Raw genomic sequence first — 8001 nt, forward strand, 5'->3', positions numbered from 1 at the left:
ATGCAGGCTTCAAGTAGAAGGAGCTCATCTGGATCGGAGAGGCTTGGCTGCTACAAACAGCGTTGGACTAAAGGTAAGCCTTAAACACCTGGTTGCTTTTATTTTAAATGCATATTTAGGGAAAGATAGTGATTGATTGTTTTGTTTGTCACTAGAAAAGCCTTCTTTTCTAGGGAGGTCGGTTTTGTCCGCAAAATTGACTCTTTCTGCATGACAAAATGGCGACTCCACTGGGGAATCCATGGATTTGATTGATTTCTCTTTTGATTGATACTTTGATTTGAGAAAAGTTGATTTCTTTCAAGTTTTTGACTGATTGACTGTGAATTTGGGTGGAATAGCTTAGGATTGAGTTAGTTTTTATTTTTCTTGTTTTTGAGAGCAGTACGCACCCTCTGCGTTAAGCACAGTGCGTAACTGTACGCACTTCTGCTTTGTACACAGAGCGTGGCCGCACCTGTGCAAACAGGCTGCCTGCGTACCCTGTCAAAAGATTAGAAAATTTCCATTTTTTCCCTTTTACCTATTAGATTTTGTTTATAGTTTGTTTATTTCTGCACAGATCCACTGGTTACCTGTCAGAAGTTTTCATCTAAGCTTGTTTCATTAGCATCAAGGGTTTTAGTGAAGTTCATAGAAATTCTATCCCTAGGTTTGATTTTTGTATTGGTCTTGTAGTGACTCTGGCTTTAGAAGTTGTAAAAACCTTGGATATCCCTGGTCTTTTCAGTCTTCTTAGGAGTTAGACCTTTCTTAAAATCACCTTTGTTTGAGAAACCTACCGTTGTGTTGTCTCTTTGCAGAATTTTGAGAAGGCTTGTTGGTTAAGCCGTGAATTTCATTCTTAAGAAAAAGAAAAAGAATTTTTGTTTTTGTTTTTGACTGGTTTATGATTCTGCATAAATTAGTCCTTGGTTGAATTGTAACCGAGTAAAACATCCTCGAATTGTATTTTGTAGGCTTTTACCTCATTATATTTGCTTTTAGGTAAATTTCTCTTAGCTTTGCTTTTAGGTAAATTTCTCTTAGATTTTCATAGATCTTAAAATTGATTTTTGTTAAGTAGTTTTTCATGCTTTGTTAAAATAGGAAAAATACAAAATCTCTTTTGAAGAAAGTTTGTTTTAGTAGCGTTTGAAGTCTTTGAAAAGAGAAAGGAATTTTTCGTGAAATAATTAGTGGTCTTGTGTTGTGTGCTTTGGAAAAGATAAAGAGATTGTTTCTTTGATTTTCATTGCTAAGAAAGTTGTATTTATAAATTTTGCATTCTCCAACTCTCTTAGCTAGGGAATTCATTGAAAAGGAAAGATAGTTTAAATCATCTTAGGTGCATCTTTTTAGTGGATTTGAGTCGAGTCTGCACATCATAAGTTTCATCTCCGCTACCTTTTGTCCTAAAGAAAAGCCATAAAAATTAACACTTAAAGTAAAATTAACTTAGTAACTTTTTATTTACTAGGGCTCTGATACACCAACATAGATCAGGCTAGTGTCTTGGAGTAGGAGAGTAATTAACTCTCCAAGACAGTAAAAACAAACAACTAGCTTATCTTGCGGTAGGATAAATCCAATTGTTACATTTATGCTCTGGGAAAGCTCCTCTTAAAGGAGAAGCACGAGATCGTTTCCGAACCAGTGAGGGGATCAATCCTCCTTCGTTGGGAACGATGCCAGATATGCACATACTACAAACGGTAAACCTTGGATTAGCCATTGTCGAGGAGCCTGGGGTCACTTGTCGGTAAACCTTGGATTATTGTCAAGGAGCCGGCAAGGGGATTGAGCTTGTTACTCTGCCCTTGCGTGTGTATCGGATCGTAGACTGTTCCCCCAGGTATATTTTTTGCTATTGGTGACCTTAGTGACTATTATCTTTAGGATTCTACCTAAGGTGACGGTGGAGGGAAGATCGCACTGTACCTGGAGCAGACGTTGGCTAGACTCACTTGGATTTTCTGGGGGGTTCACTTCGCTCGAGACGGTTAAAATGGAGGAACTTGGTCCAGTCTATTCATTAAGCAGGTTTCCGGGGTAACTGTTCCACCCGCCATTTCTGTACTGAACTCTGCGATGTTGGATTTCATCACCGACTAGTGTTTTCGGTCCCGAAAGTTACTTTTTGTGTGTGGTTTGACGCCCTAGATTCTTTAGGCATGTGATTCGAATTTGTTTGGTTCTTTAGAGACATTAGGCAGTTTGCTTTGAGATTTTACTTTGTTTGCATGTGCAGTAGTTAAAAGTTTTAACTGTGGCTGAATTACCGAGACAGTCCCATAGACTTCGGGGCCAGTCTCCTGAGGTTGTAACCATGGCCGATTTGTTGAGGAAGTCCCGTACACTTTGGGGCCAACCTCCTGAAGGTGTCCCAGGCCATTACGAAGGTTTAAAAGTCCTCGTAACTCCTAGTGGCAGTAAAGTAGGTTCACCTGAAGAAGGAGAGTCTTCATTGGTTGTTCATCCTGATTACCAAACTCTAGAAACAGGTTATAATCCTGAAGCTATTTCGGTTTCTGAACTTGCTGGTAGTTTTTCATCTACTAGTGATATAGGCGAAGAACCTGAGATATTTGAACCTGTTACTCCAACATCAGGGTTAGTCTCTCCAACTTCTAGTGCTCCTAATTCACCTAGGGTAGAAAGAGTAATCACCGAAAATCTTCCTTCTGGTTTGATAGCTATTGAATAACTTGCTCCGGAAGAATAAATAGGCATCCCTATCCCTGAAAATCAACCTAATATTGATCTAAGGGAGCGTGAATCAGTTTTTTACAGTCCACCTAGAAGTACTACTTGGTATCTTTCTTTAACTAATTATTTGGACAACTCAGGGTTAAGTTTTTCACCACCTCGTGCTCCTTATCCACCTAGAAGTATTTATACTCTCGTAAATATGTCAGGTCAGTCGTCCATGTTTACTCAATCGCCTAAATCTTTTTTGTACGGAGGTCCTTCTGTTCCCTCTGGGTATCAATCACTTTCTGGTATTTTATCAGGAGCATCTCCTCAACCCATTGAACAAGGGTTATTCACTGGAAGCAATGGTGCAAAGCCGTTGAGCGTAGAAGCCATTCTTATGATGTCAGGTTATATTCCCAATTCTCAACCTCAAGGTGGCCAGTTACCACCTGGGGGGCAACCTCAATTAACGCCTGGGGGGCAACCTCAAGGTACACAATTTGCATCTGGGGGGCAACCTCAAGGACAGTATGTGCCTACGGTACAATAAATTCCTCAAGGTCAACCCCAGACTCAATATGTACCCCAAGGTCAACCCCAGTATCAATTCATACCTCAAGGTCAACCCCAGTATCAGTACATGCCTCAAGGGTATCCACCCCAAGGTCAATACTCGAATCAAGGTTTCCAACCACCCCAAGGTCAATCTTATGTTCAAGGAACGGGAAATGTACCTTTCAATTATCAATCCTACCCTCAATCTGGTTATGGATCTCAATATCCTCAACCTGTTATGGGTCAATACCCTGGAAAGAACATAGTGTGGGATCCATCGCAAGTTCAACAGGTGTTGCAGCCAAATGTACAATTGTCATCTCAAACTGGACAACCCTTAGTTGTTGGTTTACCCCAGCAACCCGTCCAGTCTAATATTCAAACTTCTGTACCTTCGGTAGTTTCTCAGTCTGGGCATATTTCGCCTCATACTCCATCTCAAAATGACTGCTGCAACTGTCGCAACATCTGTTCAATCTACCCCACTTACTTCTGGAGTATCGACAGCTCCGGTTTCTACTGTCCCTGTATCTACTCCTCAGACATCTTTACCATCATCTGGATCCACGATTCAAACTACGGTTCAGATGCCTGTAGGACAACCTGGTTTAAGTACGGTTGTCACGAGTCAACCACAATTCACTTATCAACCGTACCAAGGACAGTTTCAATTCGGTCCTGTTGTCCAGCAGCCAGTTTACCAGTATCAACCGTATCCTGGGTACACTTATCAACAACCACAACAACCCCAGTACGGTCCGGTTAATCCTGGTTTTCCAGGAGGATACAATATCCCGAACGTGATTCCATTCCTAGTTATCCTGGATATCTTCCTCCTGGGGCTGGTATAATGACTCAGAGTTTTAGGGATCCTAATCGGCAGCTACCATTTATCGCAACTTTGGACTTACCAAACTTGTCGCGCCTAATGAACGATCCAATTAATTATCTTCCGTTTTGGCCTCCAATGCCGAATAAGTTGCCCAGTGACATTCCCAAGTTCGAAGGTAAATCGGGAGAGGACCCATCGAATCATGTGATGACTTACCACCTCTGGTGTGCCTCTAATTCCATCTCGGATGATTCGATCCGCTTACGTCTTTTCCAGCGCACTCTCATTGGTCTTGCGGCCAAGTGGTATATTGAGTTACCACGGGCCTATTTTTATAATTTTAGCCAGTTAGCTACCTCGTTTTTAACTCATTTTCAGTTGCCGGTCAGGTATGATAATGGCACGGAGTTACTAACTTCATTAAAGAAATCGACGTCCACTTATATTTCCGATCATATTCATGAATGGAGACGTCGAAGGCATTTAGTGAAAGTTCTTATCCCGAACCAGATCTTAGCTGAATGGTTTGTTAAATCATTGTTACCGAAGATTATTGAAGACCTAGCTAAGGCCGAAGTAATTACTCAGGAGCAAGTGATTGCTCAAGCGCAGTACCTTGACTTAGTTTATACTCAGTCAGGTATGCTACACGAAAAGATCCCTGATATTCCCAAGTCAAATCAAATCGCTGCAGCTCCTTCGGGATCTCATGCCGCTGATGGCATGATTGGTATGGTGAACACTAAAAGCAAGAATAAATCCTCCAAGAATTCTTCTCCTATCACAACCTTGCCTGATTCCCCGACAGGAGATTCTTCTGTTGAGGTTTCAGCTGACATTCACGTTGTAGAGTCATCTACGACTAAATCAAAATCTGGTGGGAAAAAGAAAGGGAAGAAGAAGAATAAAGCAGACAAAACTCCAAAGGAGAAAACTGAAAGGGCAGAATCCAATGATGAAAAGCGCAAACCTCGTTATCCATGTCTCATTTGTGAAGAGGAACATTTTACAAGAGACTGCCCTCATCGAGAAGAGGTTGCGAAAATCGTCAAAGGTTCCCAAACTCCTGCTATTTTGAAGGATCCATTTCCAAAGCAAGATAGTAAGATGATAGGTTCTTCCTCGAGTGCCAGTGAAGAACCCATATTGATGATGTCCCATGTAAAGATTGCGACTCGACTGCAAGATTATGGTAGTAAAAGTCCTGTTGATGGCAAAGAAGCAGAATCTTCTCATTCTAATCCATCAACCTCAGCTCCCGGTTCCGATCCACTATAGATCGAGAAGCCTAATCCAGACTTGGTAATCAAACCGCCCGCCAAGGGTATACTTCGAAAGTATACTTTCAATCCACATGCGAGAGCCGCCCAGAATTATAACATTGTTGAGGACTTAGCTGTTTCACCCTCAGCAATGTCGGCTTTGGAAGTGCTGCAATCATGCCCAGCACAACGTAAATTACTTTTGTCAGCTATAGGAGCTGTTGATGTTCAGAACCCGAACCTAATAATCTTTGATCTAGAAAATAGTACACCGCAGTTGCCTCATCAAATGGCTTTCCAGATCCCAGTGATAGTAAAAAACAGGCCTATTCATCGGACTGTAATTGATGAGGGAGCTTCAACGTGTATTATGTCGATACAGTGTTGGAGATCACTTGGTTCTCCTTCACTAAATCAATCCCCGACAATTCTTAAGGCCTTTGATGTCCGTGGGTTTCATTCTTTTGGCATTCTACAGGATTTGCCTATAGGGGTTGAAGGAAAAACCGTTAGTCTAGATGTGGAGGTGGTTGATGCCCCTCTAGACTACAACCTTCTCTTTGGTCGAAGTTGGTCTTACACTATGACAGTGGTCGTTTCGTCGGTCTTCCGAGTAATAAAGTTCCCACATAATGGAAAGATCGTAACAATAGACCAGCTGGCTTACTTTTCATCCGACCCAGCCTCTTCAGAGAGTATTCAACATGTCGGTAAAACGACTATCCCTTATAAGGATGTTGGAGTAGGATTAGCTAAAGATTCCGGTTTACTGGGAACTTTTCCTTTTCCTCCACTCAACGCATCATCTTCATTTGCAACCATTCATATGATTACATCAGACACCATTGTTTATGATGATCCTTGGATTGTTCCTTCTGAATCTGAGATAGACTCATTTGGTGATGCTATGCCTTTGAGTCCATATGAAATTTCCTGTGAAGCCGTGCAGTCTTTTACCGACCCGTGTTCAACCAAAATCGACCAAATGAATGTGGTCCATGAGGAATCACTTTTCACATCAACCTCAGAGTTAATAGCATTTCCCAAAGTTGTTTCATCTGACGAGCAACTTCGTGAAGTCCTGTGTATAGATGATTTACCATGGGACGATCTCCATTATAGATCTTCGTTTTTACCTGAGGATGATCGTTTTGAAAATGATTTCTCATCAATATTTACAGTTGATTATGTCAAGGAAGCTCAAATCCAATGAAACATCCTGATTCAGAGTTGAATTTGGGAAATATCTCTCGAACTATTCCCATTGACATTTCGGTTAAGCCGGGAATTGTTGAGAACATTCATATAGGTGCCTCGTGTACAGATGACGAAATTCAGACATACAAGGCCCTATTTCAAGAATTCGGCAACGTGTTTGCCTAGTCCTATGAGGAAATGTCAGGAATTGATCCCGCGATTGTTGTTCATGAGATCAAAACTTAGCCGGATGCTAAACCCGTCCGGCAACGTTTGCGTCAGATTCACCCACGAAAAGCTGCTGCAATTAAAGCAGAAGTTGAAAAACTGTTGAAAGCAGGTTTCATTTATCCGATCCTGTTAGCGAATTGGATATCAAATATTGTTCCGGTTAACAAAAAATAGGGAACAATAAGAATATGTATCGATTATAGGGACATTAATCGAGCTTGTCCAAAGGACAACTACCCAACACCCTATATCGATCAAATCATTGATGATTGTGCCAGTAGCGAAATATTTTCCTTTATGGACGGTTTTTCCGGTTACAATCAAATCAATATTCTACCTGCCGATCAACCAAAAACGGCTTTCATTTGTCCATGGGGGACATTTGCTTATTGCAAATTACCTTTTGGGCTTAAGAATGCCGGAGCAACTTTTCAAAGGGCGATGTCTTATGTGTTTCATGACATCAAACACATTGTGCAACTGTATCTCGATGATTTGCCTTCTCATTCATTACATCGAGCTGACCACCTCGTCCACTTACGTGCAATTTTTATGAGGTGTAGGCATTATCGTATTCAGTTAAACCCACACAAATGTGTCTTCTGTATAGAAATGGGTCGATTACTGGGGTTTGTAGTTTCGAAAGCCGGCATTCGCATCAATCCCTCGAAGGTAGAAGCTATCATTAAATTGCCTCCTCCTTCGAGTCTTCACCAACTCCAAAGTTTGCAGGGGAAGGCAAACTTTTTACGACGATTCATTCCTAACTACACCGAGGTTACAAAGGGTTTTACACGGTTGTTGAAATAGAACGCTCAATTCTCTTGGGATGAGATAGCTCAGAAATCTTTTGATGCACTCAAGCACGCGTTGACCCATGCACCGTTGCTGCATCCTCCCAACTACAACCAGGATTACTTTTTGTATCTCGTCGCCTCCCATTCCACCATTGGAATGGTCTTAGCTCAGGAACGGAACATGTGATATATTACCTTAGTCGGACGTTAAATCCAACTGAGCTCAAATATTCACATGTGGAGAAATTGGCATTGGTAGCTGTTCAAGCTGTCCAACGTTTTCGTCACTACATTTTACTCCGTAAAACTACAGTCATTTCGGATTGCAACCCTATGATCTACATTTTGACTAAACAATTGCTACGGGGCAAGTACTCTAAATGGATTGTTATCTTGCAGGAGTTCGACTTAGAGTTTGAGAAATCTAAGTCTAAGAAATCTTTAGTTTTTG

This window comes from Pinus tabuliformis, chromosome 7, assembly GCF_031772625.1.
Source record: "Pinus tabuliformis cultivar Carrire ecotype Pingquan chromosome 7, CPIR1, whole genome shotgun sequence".
Taxonomy (NCBI): Eukaryota; Viridiplantae; Streptophyta; class Pinopsida; order Pinales; family Pinaceae; genus Pinus; species Pinus tabuliformis.